Source organism: Bufo bufo, chromosome 1 (assembly GCF_905171765.1).
Source record: "Bufo bufo chromosome 1, aBufBuf1.1, whole genome shotgun sequence".
NCBI classification, from domain to species: Eukaryota; Metazoa; Chordata; class Amphibia; order Anura; family Bufonidae; genus Bufo; species Bufo bufo.
The window spans coordinates 166,160,981-166,179,469 of record NC_053389.1 but is presented as its reverse complement, the minus strand read 5'-3'; the positions used below and the strand labels follow the sequence as shown (position 1 = coordinate 166,179,469).

Sequence of the window (18,489 nt, the reverse complement as noted above, 5' to 3'; positions counted from 1 at the left end):
GGATGGTGTAAGAATCTAGAATGATACATTATAGTTTTATTTATCCCATTAGAAATACTTTGAGGTGCTGCAAACAGGGTCCCCTATCGGCCATCAATAAGCATTTACATGTAAATCTAGGCCAGGTACAATGAAATCCAGTAAAAGTCAGGCGGAGCAGATATGAATAAAAGCTTTCATCTCAGGAGCTCAGCGTACATACAATGGATATTCTTGCAGATCATTTGGATTACAGGAGCCGGGTGCGTTTCTTCCCCTCTTATAATGCTCTCTGCTGGGTCCTGCACATGTTCTACACCGCGCTGTCCTTCCATGAAAAGCCGAAAACAAGATTTATGTAGGAACGGTTCTGAATCCTCTAGTAAAGCCTGTAACCCTCTGACCTATACAAAAGAAGAAAATTATAATCTATGGACTGCTACCTTTTCAGGTCCATAATCCGAAAAAATTACACAGTTGCCTATACCTAGCTGCATAATATGACACAGTGTGACAAGCGCAGAGCCGAAATGGTACACTGAATGAGAATGATTTGTGAAGAGCTAAGGCAGACCAAGTAATTGCCGCAGAACCAAATTAATTACCCTCGGCAGCTCAAAAATTCACATTATATGTGTAGTCATAATACAGAGCGATGTGTCATTATTTCTCTACAAAATGCAAATAGTAATCATTACACCTAATTTCTATACCCAGAAAAGGTGATTCATTTTGTATTGTGCAATTTTGTAGCCAGTTATAAGCGAATGATAATTTAACTGGCATACATCTAACCCTCATGCACAAATACACATAAATCGCCCCGTAGAAAAATACATACATATACACAAGTGGACAAAATTGTTGTTCCCTTTCTGTTAGGGTCCATTCACATGTCCGCAAGTGTTTTGCGGTCTGCAAATTGCGGATCCACAAAACAAGGACACTGGGCATGTGCGTTCTGCATTTTGTGGACTGAACACGGCCGGCACTATAGAAATGCCTTTTCTTGTCCGTGGCTGTGGACAAGAATAGGACATGTTCTATTTTTTTGCGGGGCCGCAGAACGCAAGTGCGGATGCGAACAGCACACGTGTGCTGTCAGCATCTTTTGCTGCCCCATTGAAAATGAATGGGTCCGCACCCATTCCGCAAAATTGCAGAATGGATGCAGACCCATTATGCGGACGTGTGATTGGACCCTAAAAGAAAGAAAAGGCCACAATGGTCAGTGAAATAACTCGAAACTAACAGAAGTAATAATAAATAAAAATGTACGGAACATCAGCTAAAAACAAACTAATGATACTGGTCTGGACAAAAATGATAGTACCCTTAACTTAATGTTTTGTGGCAAAAACCTTTGAGGCAATCACTGCAATTAAGCGATTTCTGTAACTCTCAATGAGACTTCTGCACCTGTCCACAGGTATTTTGGCCCACTCCTCGTGAGCAATCTGTTCCAGGTGTCTCAGGTTTGAAGGGTGCTTTCTCCAGACTGTATGTTTCAGCTCCTTCCAAAGATGTTCAATAGGATTTAGATCAGGGCTTTGCTCTTAGCCTTTCTTGGATGTTTTTAGCTGTGTGTTTTGGGTCATTATCCTGTTGGAGGACCCATGACCTGCAACTGAGACCAAGTTTTCTGACACTGGGCAGCACATTTCATTCCAGAATATCTTGATAGTCTTGAGATTTTATGGTACCCCGCCTGAACAGATTCAAGACGTGTCACAGTAGGTACAATGGCGGAGATTTATCACACTGGTGTAAAGTAGAACTGGGGCTTAGTTGCCCATAGCAACCAGTCAGATTCCACCTTTCATTTTCAAATGGAGCTGTGAAAAATGTAAGGTGGAATCTGATTGGTCACTATGGGCTACTAAGCCAGTTCTACTTTACACCAGTGTGATAAATCTCCCCCAATGTTCTTTTCTTTGTGTGCATTTGTAAACATATAGGTTTGTCTCATCTGTCCAAAGGACGTTCAACCTTTTTGCTTGTCAATATGCATTTTGCAAATTCCAGTCTCACTTTTTTATGATTTACTTTCAACAGTGGTTTTCTCCTCGGTTGTCTTCCATTAAGTACACTTTTTGTAAGGCCTCTTTCACACAGACGTGTGCGCATTTGCGGATCCACAATACACGAGTGCCGTTCCGTGGGCATTCCGCATCACGGATGCGGAGCCATTCACTTGAATGGGTGCGGAACGGAAGCACGGAACGGACCCCTACGGAAGCACTACGGAGTGCTTCCGTGGGGTTTCGTCCCGTACTTCCGTTCCGCAAAAAGATAGAACAAGTACTATCTTTTGCGGAACGGACGGATTGCGGACCCATTCAAGTTAATGGGTCCGCGATCCGCTGCGGCTGCCCCACGGACTGTGCTCATGCATTGCGGCCTGCATTTTGCGGGCCGCAGCACGACCACGGGGCGCACACGCCCATGTGAAAGAGGCCTAAGACAGCGACGTATTGTGCAATCTGATAAAAAAAAATAATGGCTGCACACACATATAAGCAGTAAAGCTGAGAAATGGGGATCATTCTAAATTCAAGTGGTGTTATACCTACTATAAATGCAGTCTGCGGAAGCCACCTTGACGATTGGTAGATGGGCCCGACACAAGTTTGATCAAAATGTGCACTAAGAGCTTCCATTGATCCATTTATAGTAGGTATAACACCACTTGAATTTAGAATGATCCCCATTTCTCAGCTTTACTGCTTATATGTGTGTGCAGCCATTATTTTTTTTATCAACTATGCTTGCTTTATGGATATGCACCTATGACTATGAATAAGAATGTGCCAGTCTAAATTTTCTTGTAGTATTGTGCAATCTGACAGTGATGTGCCTTGACCTTGGAGTTCACCTCTACTCTATTAAAGTTGTTCTGGGCTCTTTGGTTACCATTCATATTATCCGTCTCTTCAATTTGTCATCAGTTTTCCCCTTGTGGCCATGTCCAGGGAGCTTGGCTACAGTCCATAGACCTTAAACTTCTGAATAATATGTGCAAGTGTAGTAATGGGAACAGCAAGCTGTTCGGAGATGGTCTTATAGCCTTTACCTTTAACATGTTTGTCTAAAATTTTTCTTCTAATCTCCTGAGACAACTCCTCAGCTTTCTTTGGTCCATGTTCAGTGTGGTAGACACCATGATACCAAACAACACAGTGACTACTTTTCACCCTGTAGATAGGCAGACTGATTACAAGTTTGAGGACACCTATGATGCTAAATACAGGACACACCTTAGGCTAGTTTCACACTAGCGGCAAGGAACTCCAGCAGGCTGTTCCGGTGGTTGAACAGCCTGCCGGATCCGTGCTGCCGCTAGTGCACGTGTGCGCTCGGACTACCGCTCCGGGCCCATTGACTATAATGGGGGCGGTCCGGAGTTCTGGCGGCAGCACGGCAAACATGCTGAGCGACGGCCGGAATGAAAGTACGACATGTCCTATGGTCAGATTATTTTCAATCTTTTCTAGAGGAACCTTCATTTTTGTCCAGACCAGTTTCATTAGTTTGTTTTATTTTATTTATTTATTTAGTTTATTTATTCTGCTTAACCAGAATTCAAAAGCAATGTCTAATTCTCATTACTTCAAATCAAATTTTTAGTTATTACTTTTGTCAGTTTTGAGTTATTTCAGTGACCATTATGGTTTTTTCTTTCTTTAACAGAAGGCTTCCAACAATTATGTCCACGTGTGACTATATATGCTATATACTACCAGCACAATTATATATATTTCCCCCAACACACACATCTCCCACACACAAAAATAGACACCACAAACCCTCAAAAAATACATCTGCCAAATTCTAAGGCTGGAGTCAGACATGGTGGTAGCTGCATTACCATTCTGATGTTAGCTGAAATCAATTTGAAGGCCTCTCTGATCTGCATGTTCGCACCCACAGAAGAAGCAGAGGTGCAACTACCTGACCATTGACTTGGTTCTGTTAGGTGCTGCTGTCAGATGAATGTGCTGGAATGATGTGGATCTAAACCATATATCGCACATTGTACATGAATCATCTGTTCAGTGGTGTACACAAAGCAGCGGGCCCCCAACCTCCATGTTATTAATGGTTCTTGCCCTTCTACCTTGGGACATGACAGTTTGGTGGCTGATGTCTTTGAACACTTTGACCATTATCTGAGGGAAGAAGGGCGCTCTGGTCATTTCCCCATTGCTTTCAGTGTTTATGGAATATGAAGGCCTTATCCTGCCGTGCACAGAAAAATGATATAGGACATTCAAATAATATTTAACAAAGGGTTAAGCGCTTCACACATGAAAGAAGTGGGGAATGTTTAATGCCTGCATGACCGCTTCATGGAGGACACGGGGGTTAAATTACGCAGAATACTCATTTTCTCATCTTAGCTTCTTGGTGTGAGTAGGAGTGCACTTATTTTGCAAAAAGCTGTCATTATTGTAACGGTTTTGGCAGGTCTATATTATAAGATAGGAGCTGTCAGTGGCGGATGAGATGTTTGTCACCGGCTCCCACTGCCTCCCAGTGATAGGAGCTAAACCAAAGGAAGGAGTAAACACTTTAAGGCCTCATGCACACAGCCGTTGTGCGGCCGTTCCGTGCATTGGGGACCGCAACTTGAATGGGTCCGTGGTCCGTCCGCACCGCAAAAAATAGAACATGTTCTATTCTTTTGCGGTGTGGAGGCATGGACAGAAACACCACGGAAGCACTCCGTAGTGCTTCCGTTGGGTTCCGTGCCTCCGTTCCACACCACAGCTCCGGATTGCCGACCCATTCAAGTGAATGGGTCCGCATCCATGATGCGGGGAGCACACGGCCGGTGCCCGCATATTGCGGACCTGCTGTTTGCGGGCCGCAATAGACCACGGCCGGGCAACGGCCTAGTGCAGGAGGCCTAAGGATGAAGAAGAGGGTGATGAGGGTGAAAAGGCATGAGCACACAATGGCGCTATTGTTCTCTAGAAAACACCGCCGTTACCTGTGCTGACCGGAATTCATTACCTGAATATGGGCTGACAGAGCCGGTGGAAGTACAAACAACAGGGGGTGGGCCGCTGATATCTGACAAATTACTATCCAGCACAGATGTTTTGGTGGTGATAGCAGGGTCTTGTAATAATAGTCGCTAAATTATTTCAGTCTAGGGCACCATGCGCGCGGCCGTGTCCGTATTTTGGTCTTCAAATGATGGATCCACAAAATACAAATACATTCCTTGTGTATTGCGTGTTTTTCTCACTCCCACCAATAGAAATGACTATTCTTGTCCTCAATATGGACTAGAATTGGACAAGTTCTATAATGTGAGGGTCTGCAAAACACCAGAAATATACACACAATAACATACGATACCAAAAATGCTTTGCCTGAAACTCATACAGCAGATTTACGAATTCTGGCTTAGTCTGAAAGTGGACATGACTTAATGACAAAAGGGGACATGGTTATCAAACCCCTAAAATGACACCCCCCCCCCCCTCCCCACAAATGCCCTGGCACCTCATGTAGGTTATACTTACCCTACTACCCGGCCGCCACTGCATCTGAAAAAAATAAAAATAAATTAAAATCAGACATGGTATAGCACATGACGATCTATTTCTAACCAAGCTAGAACCGGCCCTGTACCTCATATGATAAAGTGCCCCCCCATTCATTTCTCCAATTAGTCTGCTGGATTTATTTCAAGCTGGCAGCTCACAGGGTTTGTTCTTTCTCAGGGAGTGTGACCTTTCTGCTGCAGTTCTCTCCCTAGAACAGCTCAGGGGCATGTCCTTTCTGCTGCAACTCTCTCCTTGTAGCTGTCACAGCTTCTAACAGAACATAGAACTGGTGGCAGTTGAAGGATGGAACTGAGCATGTGTGACCCCTTTAGTGAGGGGAACAGAGAAATAAGGAAAAGAACAAACAGCAGGCGGTAACTACATAGATACATTTTATTGAAGTGGCTATAAAAAAAAATTGAATTACATGCAATCACAAAAATATTCAGAGCCAGGTTCTTATTTAAAAAATGTAGCATATTTTTAATGGGACAACCCCGTTAATATGTGGTTGCCAAAATTGGCACAAAAAATTCAGAGGCAAAGTACAACAAGTAATAGGTGGTATAAAGTTAGACTAGACAATCTAAATGCGTGCCAGACTTACCATCCAACATGAGCCATTGTAGTAAATCTGGCACATAGGGTTAGCAAACCGGCCTTTAGGCCTCATGATCCGAATCTGTATGTCCGTTCCACAAAAAGATAGAATATGTTCTATACTTGGTCACAAAATGCAGACCAGGGACCCATTGAAGTCAGTGGAGCTGCAAAAAAACCTGATGCAACATGGATGTCACTCGTATTTTTCAGATCCACGTTTTGCCGATCACGAAATACATACCGTTGTGTGCATGAGGCCTTACTGTGTTCAAAACCCCATGAATTGGTCAACAGCCGTTCATCATTTTTACTGAAAAGGCAAGCAAAGCCCCCACCCCAAAAATATGCATCCAGGATCTCAAAATTCACCACCATGACAAACAATGAAAGAGGAGCCATCCTGGCTTCTACTCTGCATGGGTAATCTCATCCTGCAGTCATTATGGAAGCGCCAGGTAGGATCGGACAAAGCGTCGTCATTCCGCTGCTAATTGTGTAGAATTATTTCAGCCTATTTCCTAGAATACGCGGAGAGGAGATGTGAAGGAAGGCAGGCAAATGTAAAATGATGAGCGCAGGGCAGCATAATGCATCCAGGCTGAAGCAGACACAACAGAGGGAGATAATAAGGGGATTTCTATGTGTGTTGCAGAACACATTAATACAGAGCTCACACAAACACGGGCTTGTGATCTCTCTTGCAAACAACCTGTACAACCCCTCTCTGCTGGGCTGCAAAAGAGCAGCCTAATTAATCCCATCATGAAGCGCGATATTTTAACCCCTGTCTCAGGTCACCCGGCCTGCTGCCGACTCTGGCGTTCAATGCGAGAACGTTTCTGTGGCCTCCGACGTCACTAAGCATAAAGCAGTGACAGGTGCAGAGATGTTCAAACAATCGCTGGCAAAAAGCATACGGTTAACCCTCAGAGGGCCGCCAGAGCGAGTGTAGATTAGAAGCCGTATCCATATTTTAAGACCCCAGCAGGGATTCCCGCGTCTCATCATTTCATTTCCATCCAGGTAAAGTAATACCTAGAGGCGCCGTTGTCTGATCTCAAATTTCCATCTACAAAAAATATCAAGACTTGCCGTTTCCGAAAAAAACTGTTTATTTTTGTAGAGCCTCAAGATGTCAAGATCTCAGCAACTGTTCAAGGAAAGGTTGGATGTATGAGTATTCACTTATACACATAGGCCCAGATTTACTAATGTGTCTGCACCAAAAAAAGTGTCACAATTTGGTGCTTCTAGGGTTTCTACATTATTTTCCGACATGCATGACAAGGAGGTGGGGCTCAATGGAAAGGGGCAGGGTTTCATGGGAAAGGGTGGGGCCTCGGATGCACCATTTTTGCACCACAATTCTGGCATAATAATCTGTCAATGTAAATGAGTCAGAGAAAAGTTTTTATGCCTGCATCAGATTTATCATCTAGCCTGAGGCCCTGTGATCAGGGGCGTAGCTAAAGGCTCATGGGCCCTGGTGCAAGATTTCAGCTTGGGCCCCCCTTCCTTTGTGGCCAGGGGCAGGGGAGCACATAGCCTTGGTGCTGCCTGAGGCTAAAATTGAAATGGGAAATTCCCTCCCCTCCCTCCCCAATGCCAAATTATTGACCTAACCCATTCCTTCCAGGCGGAGGTGTAACTTGATCAGCATGCACTTTCTATAAGGCCTCATGCACACGACCGTTCTGTTTTTTGCGGTCCGCAATCCGCGGATCCGCAAAAAACGGAAGCCGTCCGTGTTGCCTTCCGCAATTTGCGGAACGGGCGCCGGCAATATAAATGCCTATTCTTGTCCGCAAAGAACGGAGCCACGGAACGGAGCCACGGATGCGGACAGCACACGGAGTACTGTCCACATTTTTTGCGGCCCCATTGAAGTGAATGGCTCGGATGCGGTCCCAAACAATGGTCGTGTGCATGGGGCCTAATACTGGTGTCTTCTTATGTGGCACAAAGGTCTTTGGGCCCCCTCAGGCTCCGGGGCCCGGTAGCGACAGCTACCTCTGCTCCCTCTATAGCTACACCCCTGTCTGTGATAAATCTGGTGCAAATCTACACAGCTGGTCTAAGCTTACACCAACTTGACTGTGCAGCAAAGGAGCCTGGGATCCTGAGGGCCACATGTACCCCATGGCTCCAGGATTTCTATTCAACTAACTAGAACATTTTATATATCACCCATTCTTCAGCTTAAAGGGGTTGTGTCACTTTAGCAAATGGCCTTTATCATGCAGAGAAAGTTAATACAAGGCACTTACTAATGTATTGTGATTGTCCATATTGCTTCCTTTGCTGGCTGGATTCATTTTTCCATCACATTATACACTCCTCGTTTCCATGGTTACAACCACCCTGTAATCCAACAGTGGTGGCCGTGCTTGCACAATATAGGAAAAAGCGGAAGCTTCTGGTGGCTGGGGCCGGGGGAGTGTGCACGGTCCAGGACTTTTTCTTATAGCGTGCAAGCACGGTCACTGCTGCTGGATTGCAGGGTGGTCGTAAACCCTGGATACAAGCAGTGTAAAATGTGATGGAAAAATGAATTCAGTCAGTAAAGGAGACAATATGGACAATCACAATACATTAGTAAGTGCCTTGTATTGACTTTCTCTACATGATATATACCATTTGCTGAAGTGACACAACCCCTTTAATTCCCTTTGAACAAACGACCATGAAGAGCTCCAGCCTACATGGATATTTAGATTGGACTGGTCACGGTTGGCAAGCAACTTGGAAATGTTTACGTTCACAACTGGCTTAAAAGAAAAGAGCTGCACCTGAACTTGCTCCATGTGTCTCTTATTTTGCCAATGAATGAACAGGTTTAGCAGTGGTTGTCACAGGATGTAACTCAGGATCAGTACAGGATAGGTAATGTAATGTATGTACACAGTGACTCCACCAGCAAAATGCTGAGTGCAGCTCTGGAGTATAATACAGGATGTAACTTTCCGTATTTTATTGTGTGTGTAGGTAAAATGCAACCGGATCAGGAATGTTAGTACATTGAAATTATAAATACTGTATGTACATGATAAGTAATAGTAATGTAACATATCTACACAGTGACTCCACTAGCAGAATAGTGAGCGCAGCTCTGGAGTGTAATACAGGATGTAACTCAGGATCAGTACAGGATAAGTAATGTATGTACACATTGACTGTACCAGCAGAATAGTGAGTGCAGCTCTGGAGTATAATACAGTATACAACTCAGGATCAGTACAGGATAAGTAATGTATGTACACAGTGACTCTACCAGCAGAATAGTGAGTGCAGCTCTGGATTATAATACAGGATGTATCTCAGGATCAGTACAGGATAAGTAATGTATGTACACAGTGGCTCTACCAGCAGAATAGTGAGTGCAGCTCTGGATTATAATACAGGATGTAACTCAGGATCAGTACACGATAAGTAATGTAATGTATGTACACAGAGACTCTGCCAGCAGAATAGTGAGTGCAGCACTGGAGTATAATACAGGATGTAACTCAGGATCAGTACAGGATAAGTAATGTAATGTATGTAGACCGTGCCATTGCCAGCAGAATAGTGAGTGCAGCACTGGAGTATAATACAGGCTGTAAGTCAGGATCAGTACAGGATACGTAATGTATGTACTCAGTAACCCTACCAGTGATTGCAGCTCTGAAATATAATATAGGATAAGTGATATCATGTATGTACACAGCAGCTATATAACACACACAACCCTGCAAAATTCTAAAAGCAGTGTTATTTTTAGACCTCAATATATTAGGGGAATACCTTGAACAAGAAAGTACTTAACACATTTAATAACATTCTGCACGTGTGGGTCACTGGATATATTTGGGCCCTTTTTTTTACATGTTATCTAAACTTATCTTTCTGACTAGGCCATAAAAGTGATGTCCAAGGGGGCCTGACTAAGTCCCCCTCGGCCTCAGTCATTTCACAGGTGTGTAGACAGGAGACAGAATGACATGGCCTTTAAGAGGAAAACAAGCCGATTTCACTACAGGACCGGCCACATGTTCCAGATAACAGGGAGATTAAATTGTTTCCCGTTAATTAGAGCTCTGGAAATATCAGTGAGCATATGGACATCTCCAGCTCCTTTTACCCCGCAGTCTGGGGACCCCGACCGAGACTGACAGCCCCTCTGGCAAGCCGATACAATTTTGTGTGTGAAATGTCAACTGGAAAAGACATGACGCTAGTTTCTGCAACTCAAATATGTATGGGATTTTACAGTAATCTGGGACTAAATCTGCATTGCTTTTGTTTGTGGAAAGACATTGAAAAGTTAGGAGGGCAATAGTAAGGAACCATAAAGTTCCATTAATCTGACATTGATGGGTGCCGCTATCAGATATTCTGGATTACTGGCCGGTCACGGTAGGAAATCAGCCCATACTGAAATATTAAAGGGGTCGGCATCATGCTTGCTCCATATAAGCATACTGTATATCGTTCCCCCAACCTACCTAATGGAGGATCCCAGCTTCCTAAGCATACTTACCTGACCTGCAAGATGACGCTAGCCAGTTCCTCTGGATGCTCTGGGTACCTTCTTTTCTGAGCAGGCACTGAATGGCAAATGGATATATCCGACACATGTGCAGATACAGGGGATTCTGATTGTGGCCTCTATTACCACCACAGCTGGTGGACAGGATACAGTCATGCATGCATATATGGAGACTATATGACTGTCTACAGCATTTTGACAACTTTTATTACAAAATGGCCAAACTCTTTAAAGGGTTTAAATATATAGCACTATAGATCTAATGGGAAGAAATATTTAACTAAGAAAGTTTTAGGCAAAAAAATATATATTTCCTCATTTCCCTGGTTCTCTTCTGGCCCTTTGTTTACCTGCAACAATGACAATCTCTGAGGTTTTCCTGATGAATATTTGTGCCCCTCTCTCTGCTCTGCAAAGGGAGTGAATACAAGTCCTGCCCTGAGTGACCTGTCTGTCTGCTGGGAGACTCAGCAGCATGTTGTATGTGTAGGACTACAAGTCCCAGCTGTACAATGTCACTTCTGATGCACACAGGATCTTCCCCCTACCTGTTCTTGTGCAATGCTCTGCAGAGATAGTAGTCGGACTTATGTTCAGCCAAAAAGTAGGTTAGAATCCTGGCAGCTCCAACATGGAGTCTCAACCAGAACAAACTAGAACTGCCACACCTCCTTCTGGTAGCAAGCAGGACTGGCCCACTTCTGCCCAAAGGGGGGGGGGGGGGGGAATGGAATGGTAAGTACCATTCTCTCTAAGGATAGCTTTTCCATTTACGCTGCCACCTGCTGGTGAACCAGGCACATTACATGTAATAAACAGTTACATAAGATTCTTAATGCACATTGTGGAGGACCTGGAAAGACATACATAAGATGACATGATATTAGCCCATTAGAGATAGTAGCAGTGTGCAGTACTGGTAACACCACTCTGGGGTGTTACAGATAGATAGATAGATAGATAGATAGATAGATAGATAGATAGATAGATAGATAGATAGATAGAAAAGAAAAGAAGCAGCACTCAAAGAATAGATGCGGGTGCAAGAAGTCCTCCTTATAAGACCTGTGACCAAGGTCCAAATTGTAAACATACAGCAAAAACGAAGGCAGCACTCCAAGTTGTGAAAGAAAGTGGAAGGTTTATTCACCCAACCAGCACTTCGTTTTTGCTGTATAGATAGATAGATAGATAGATAATTACAATTTAAAATGAGAGATTGGCTGATTAATTGTCTAAGCTTTTATCAGGTCTTCATAAGATCGGTCATCAATGCTGCTGGTTTAGAAAGCATGGAAGGGGTTCTGTCATTGGAGTTAGGGTGGTGGGACGGACAAGCTTCAGTCGCGCCGTGTGATTGAGTAAGACGGGAATTAGGTTGGACTCCTTCCTGTCATCCCCTGTCCCACCTCCTGTCTTTCCTGCCATTATTTGTTGACATCTACAAAGCTTTCAAGTTTGACCTTGATGTTCTTGAAGATCCAATGTCCTGAAACACCTCCCAGGTTTCTGTACAGATCACACGTAGGTATTTCTAAAATTACAAAGTTAAACATGACTTTTAACATAATGAGTCTCTGATCTAAAGCGTAAATTTTCTTTTGTTAGCAGCTCATTCCTCCACTTACAACCAACATTGCTGTCTGTCTATGTAAATTAGATATTGGAAGAGAAAGCACTCTGGCATTGTACACCTTGACAGCCTGTCACCCGGGTTTAATGACTGCCTCCTAATTTAGTATTTGTTCAATAGCTTTTTCAATTTAGCCTTGAAAGTCTTAGAGGGAGCAGCTTATGATAGAAGGATGAGTCAAATGTGACACATGCCACAGAAGGCAGATTTTTTTTTAATCAAATGCTAAAAAATGTGCTGTGCTACAGTAACTGTATAAGTGGTGGTGTAAATGGCAGAAGACATGAGTGACCATAACGCAGGGTGGAGCCCCCCGATAAGCACTTACTGTACTCATGCTTTTGTTCGATACATATTTCTATATAGAAGCCTGTCAGATGGAACACGATGGGTGCCTGAATTTACCAGCAACATATGGAGGTCTGCAGACCATTGTAAACCAGGGGACATCGACAGATCAAGATGGCTCTGATCGCCATCAATACAAATCACATTACAAACTTCTAACCATCCACCCCCTCACCCTGTCACCTCAGCCAGTGCACACATTTCAGCCCTGGCATTGAAGGCACCGAGCTGCCAGCTCCTGCGTGATCCTCTTGGGCTTATTTATACGCTATGTTACACACAGCATTCCTGAGTCTTTCCAAGCGATGTGTTTTGAACACAGTTAGTCAGGCAGAAAGATGGAGAGCTGTAGAAACCCACAGACTTGGAAATCCAGACCAAATCCGATTCCTTTCCACATGAGGGCAACTTTAGGAACAAAAGGGGGATGTGTATGAAAGATGCTTGGGCCCAAATCTGAACCTTCTACCCAACCACCAACGTCTTTTCCAAGCTCATTTGTTTCATATATAGACACATTTTCCAAAGGATACAAAGAAGAAAAATCCTAACACCAAATAATATAAGTTTTTTTTTTGTTTTTTGCCTTGCTCTGGAGAAATCAAGGTTGGACATTATGGACCTGTGCCTTTTTCCAACTTTACCAACTATGTAACGTATTTAATAGCAACTGCCCATCCTGCCTACAGCTGAAGATCAGAGTAACCTGAAGAAAATTGATTAGTTCAGAACATGCTGTCTGACAAACTTAAAGGATTGTGGTTGCATTGTATCCATAGTAACCAACCTGTATCAAGTGACTCAAGCATTTAGTTTTATGTTGATTGCCCCTATACCTATAAGCAGGGAAGGGTAGAAGCAGTTCAGGTGCACACAATACACAATACCAGACTCCAACATCTAGACTGCCGTACTAATCAGATTTTTTGTAAAAATAAAGTTACATTTTGGTCTTAAGGTGGTACATGTGAATAAGAGAAGATAAAATGGCACAGAATATTATCTCCATACCCACAGAAATTTATTCAGATTCTGCAAAAGTGTGACCCAATAATTACATATATATGTGGACAGTTACGATAGAGAAGCCAGGCTTCAAAATAATTATCTAGGAGTACAAGCACATTAAAAATTGAAAAAGGTGGCAATAAAAAATGGTGCCAACTTCCTGTGATGTGGTCACCTGACCACTTCGTCCAATGTTTCTAGTGCTGTATGGACTTAGCGGTCATGACCACTGGATGTGCCTACACATGTACAACATGAATCTGAACCTCTCACTCCCATCTCCAAGACTTCTCTCGAGCTGCACCAGTTCTCTGGAATGCATTACCCCAAGAAATTAGGTTAATTTTCATCTCCCACAGTTTTTGGCACCTCCTAAAGACATATATTTTCCAGGTGGCCTCTCACATCCTTCAATCTAACTCTTCTCCAGTCAACATACTCCTTCAACACTATTCCCCAGATCCTCTCATCCAACAGTATCTACCACACCCCAGCCTCTCTGAAACACTAGAAATACTAGCTGGAGACTAGCTCATGCAGCTTTATATATATCCCCCTATTTTATTAACATGCCTGGACCATTGTACAACTTTACAATTTTTGTGCCTCCCTACTTCTTCATTGACTGTAAGCTCTCACGAGCAGGGCCATCTCCTATTGTCACTGAATTATAGATTTTTTTTTTGTACATGTTCCATCTGATTCTAAGGGGGTGTTAGATAAAGATTACAATTATTATAGCTTCATACAGGGAACTAGATTATTACGCACTATTACTTACCCAGCATTATCTGGTCACATCCACTGTCGGGGTATTGACCTCTGAGTAGTAACATTTACTCTGTATACAAAGAACCAGCATAGCAAATCTTGAGCATGGAGCTCAATTAGAATATAGTAACTCCATGTAGATTATATTACAGCCATTATAATTAAGCAAGGAAAAACACTTCTTAAAAATATTTTCCAAGCCATTCTAACTGAACGTGCAGATTAATCATGTTTTCCCTTTTATACACAGCACTTTTGTGAGCAACTTCATAAAATATCAAGCTTGATAATGAACAGTTATCTGAATGATGAAAGGAGGAATGACAATGGTGCTTCTGTCTACATGGCATTTAGTTAAGGTTTTGAGTGCACTTCTATAAAAGGAAGAGACTACAAATTATCCAGGCCTATCTTGGAGGGAGATGAGTTTAGGATTTTGAAAGACCAAGTTCTTTTCATAGGTACAAGTTGCTCTATGAGAATAAAGACAATGATTGTTATCCAAACAGATTTTCATCTGCTTCTCATATGTAACAATGGAAGTTCTGAATAGTATGCTAGAAAAGAGCTGGAAAGATACTGGTTTCCTCATGGTAAATTGTGTCATGGTTTCCCTTTTGAAATCCTGGCATGCTGCTGTAGTGATGAGACAACCCGGGTTCAGGCACCATCGCGGTAGCTTAGGTCCATGCGGCCTCCCCCCCACTCCAGGTCTTTACAGCGAAGTGAAGATTAGTGAACGTGGTGTCATACTAGGGCAAGGGTAGGCAACTTCCGGCACTCCAGCTGTTGTGAAACTACAACTCCCATCATGCATACTTGCTCTGCTCTTCTAAGACCTCTCATAGAAATGAATGGAGCATGCTGGGAATTGTAGTTTCACAACAGCCGGAGTGCCGAAGGTTGCTGATCCCTGTACTAGGGTGTGCAGATGAGTAGCCGCTAAATAACAGATCATTTCTTTGTAGACAGAGTACAGCTTTTTTTATTTTCTGCTTCCACCTGTCAGTCTGTCACATTTCAAAATGTTTGGAAACTTCTCCAAAAATTGATCCAGTACACTGACTACTGAGTTTGGCAGATGCCAGACTGGTGGAAATTCTAGACTGTCAGGGGTTATTCACACGACCATGTGCAATACGGCCCATTAGTGCATATGAAGGCAGTTAAGGGTGGTCACCCATTAGTAGACCTCTTACACATTACGTTAGCGAGATGATCTCTTCTGTATACCTTGTTTGTTCAGAAGAACTGCATCTCTGCATGAGGGTGTGGGAAAAGATTTCCTTAAGGGTTCATGCACACCACCATATGCAGTCCAGGAAAAATGTATGTATGAGACAACCGTGTATGTATGAGACATGTATGCATGTATGTCTGCCACATCCCCTGGACCGACAGCAGCTCATCTGACCCGAGCTCACTGCATAATAGTGTTTTCTGATGCAGTGAGTTCCTATCTGACCACCAGTCTATTGCACTGTACTCACATGATCATCACTTCTTAAGGTGGATTTAGGCGGGCCGAGCTAAGGCCGATTGTCAAGAAGGAAGCACTCCTTCGCGACAATCGGCTGCTCATTAAGTGGAGGTGAAGCTCTGCATTTACAGTACATGCAGCAATCACCTCCACAGTATGAGGACGAGCGGTTGCTATTGTGCGATTGTTTAGACAGCACAATCTGCTGAAAATTATAATTTACGTGCCTGCACTAACGATCATTTCACCCGATGAATGAGCATTTAGCTCATTCATCAGGTGATTGGCAGTACGTTTATACAGACAGATTATCAGGAACGAGCATGCGGAGGAGCTTGTTTCCAATAATCTTTCCAATTATCTCCCCGTGTAAATCCACCTTTAGGGTCCATTCACACGTCCGCAATTTCGTTCCACATTTTGCGGAACGGAATTGCGGACCCATTGATTTCTATGGGGCAGCACGATGTGCTGCCCGGACACGGAATTGCGGTCCCGCACTTCTGGGTCCGCAATTCCGTTCCCGAAAAAAATAGAACATGTCCTATTCTTGTCCGCAATTGCGGACAAGAATAGCCGTATTCTATTAGTGCCTGCAATGTGCGGTCCGCAAAATGCGGAGCGCACATTGCCGCTGTCCGTGTTTTGCGGTGAATGTGCCCTTTTCTTATCATCAAGGCAGGTTTCGAATGGCAGATAAAACCTCTGTGTAGATAGCACAAGATCCACTATTCACAATAAGTGATTGTCTAAGCTTTTCTATTCCCTACCTGTACAAGTACCGCTGCACAGGTCACAGTGCGTGCCTACAGGACTCCCCCACAGAAGTCAAAGTGTAGCCTCCAGACTATTGTGGTGCTGCTGTAAAGCATATCTCTAAATGCTGTTAAGAACAGGTCATGCAAGATGGTCGTCTCCATAATCATGTTCAGGACATAAAATAAAATAAAAATGTATATGCAAACAGAAAATACAGACTTTTAGGCCTTGTTACAATGGGTCCACAATGGGTCCACAATAAAAACTAATGCAATATGGATGTCACACACACGTCATTTGTATTTTTTGTGGATCCGCGTTTTGCAGACCGCAAAATACATACAATCATGTGAAGGCTCCCTAAAAAACTGTTTTGTTTGGAGTGTTATATTAAAAGGAGTCTGTCACCACAATTTGACCTTATACACCGCCGAGATCCCGCTGGCGCATGTGCACTGCATGGAGGGATGCTGCTGCCCATAATGGTCATCACAGCCCAGGCCCAGTGGTGAACTGTGCACTCGTGGGATCTCGGCCAGTACACTGGATGACGCAAGGGGCTTACAGGATGGGCCAAGCAACAGGCTGGGGAGGAGCTATGTGAGAAGAAGGCAGAGCGGCCTGGGCACTTACAGCCCGAACTCTGCCCCTGGGCACTTACAGCCCGAACTCTGCCCCTGGGCACTTGCGAGCTCTCATTTGCATATGATGAAAACAGCGTTTTTGCTTCTGGCGAACGTCAGCACAAAAGAACAAAGGTACCACTTGACTCATGTATAGTTGTGCTAAATCGCTATGTAAGCAGTGTATAAGGTCAAATTGTGGTGACAGACTCCCTTTAAGTGACTATTGTTCTACTATGTTTAGCTTATTGTACAACATAAGCAAATAAGAAAAACACTAAGCGGGTAAAATTTATTGCCAAAATAATAGGAGTCCAAGATATGAGTTTACTGTTAGTGCATTAGGGGCTGATGAGAGCTGAAGAGAAGAACATCACATAAATAATGAATAGCTGGGCAATGGAAGAACGTATCAATATATTTTTTACGTACAAGGTAGGAGTACACAGAAGGTCACATAGAAACTTTTCCTAACTAAGCCAGGAAGTTAACTTCATCTCCTTAAAGGGGTTGTCTCGCTTCAACAAATGGCATTTATCATGTAGATGCAGTTGATACAAGCTATTGTTATTATCCATATTTCTTCCTTTGCTGGCTAGATTAATTTTTCCATCCCATTATACACTGCTTGTTTCCATAGTTATAACCACCCTGCAATCCAGCAGTGGTGGCCGTGCTAGCACTCAAAAAAAAAAAAAGTGCTGAACTATGCTCACTACCAGACTCCCGGCCACCTGAAATGCCAGTCCTTTTCCTTTAGTGTGCAAGCACAGCCACCGCTGATGGATTGCAGGGTGGTCGTAACCATGGAAATGAGCAATGTATAATGTGATGGAAACATGAAGGAAGCCAGCAAAGGAGGCAATATGGAGCATCACAATACATTAGTAAGTGCCTTCTATTAACTTTGTCTAAATGATAAAAGCCATTTGCAGAGGCTTCTGCCAGCAGTGTTCCCAGTGATGATTGCTCTCTAGACAAAACAAGCCATTCTAACTAATGAAAGGTATTTGTGAATATATTTATTATAAAAATTTTTTTAAATATCTACATTTTCTTAATTCCCAGAGAACCCCTTTAAGGTTGCTTACAGTTTTTCTCATTGACAATGCTCGCACGAAAATTTATCAGAGTAAGGGTGTAACAGGGCAGTCAACATGGACCCACGGTGCCAACTAAGTGGTTTGGCTTAGAGCTAG

At 43.3% G+C, this 18,489-nt stretch overlaps 1 protein-coding gene and 1 long non-coding RNA gene across 3 annotated transcripts in view; one reads left to right on the top strand and one right to left on the bottom strand.

Annotated features, from left to right (window-relative positions):
• The window catches only part of KIRREL3 (kirre like nephrin family adhesion molecule 3), an 886,110-nt gene that overhangs the window by 281,915 nt on the left and 585,706 nt on the right, over positions 1-18,489 (top strand). The window lies entirely within an intron of this gene.
• The window catches only part of LOC121000945, a 677,653-nt gene continuing 662,278 nt past the window's right edge, over positions 3,115-18,489 (bottom strand). Inside the window, exon 5 of the long non-coding RNA XR_005778937.1 lies at positions 3,115-3,162. This is a non-coding gene — a long non-coding RNA (uncharacterized LOC121000945). The remainder of the gene's footprint in view (positions 3,163-18,489) is intronic.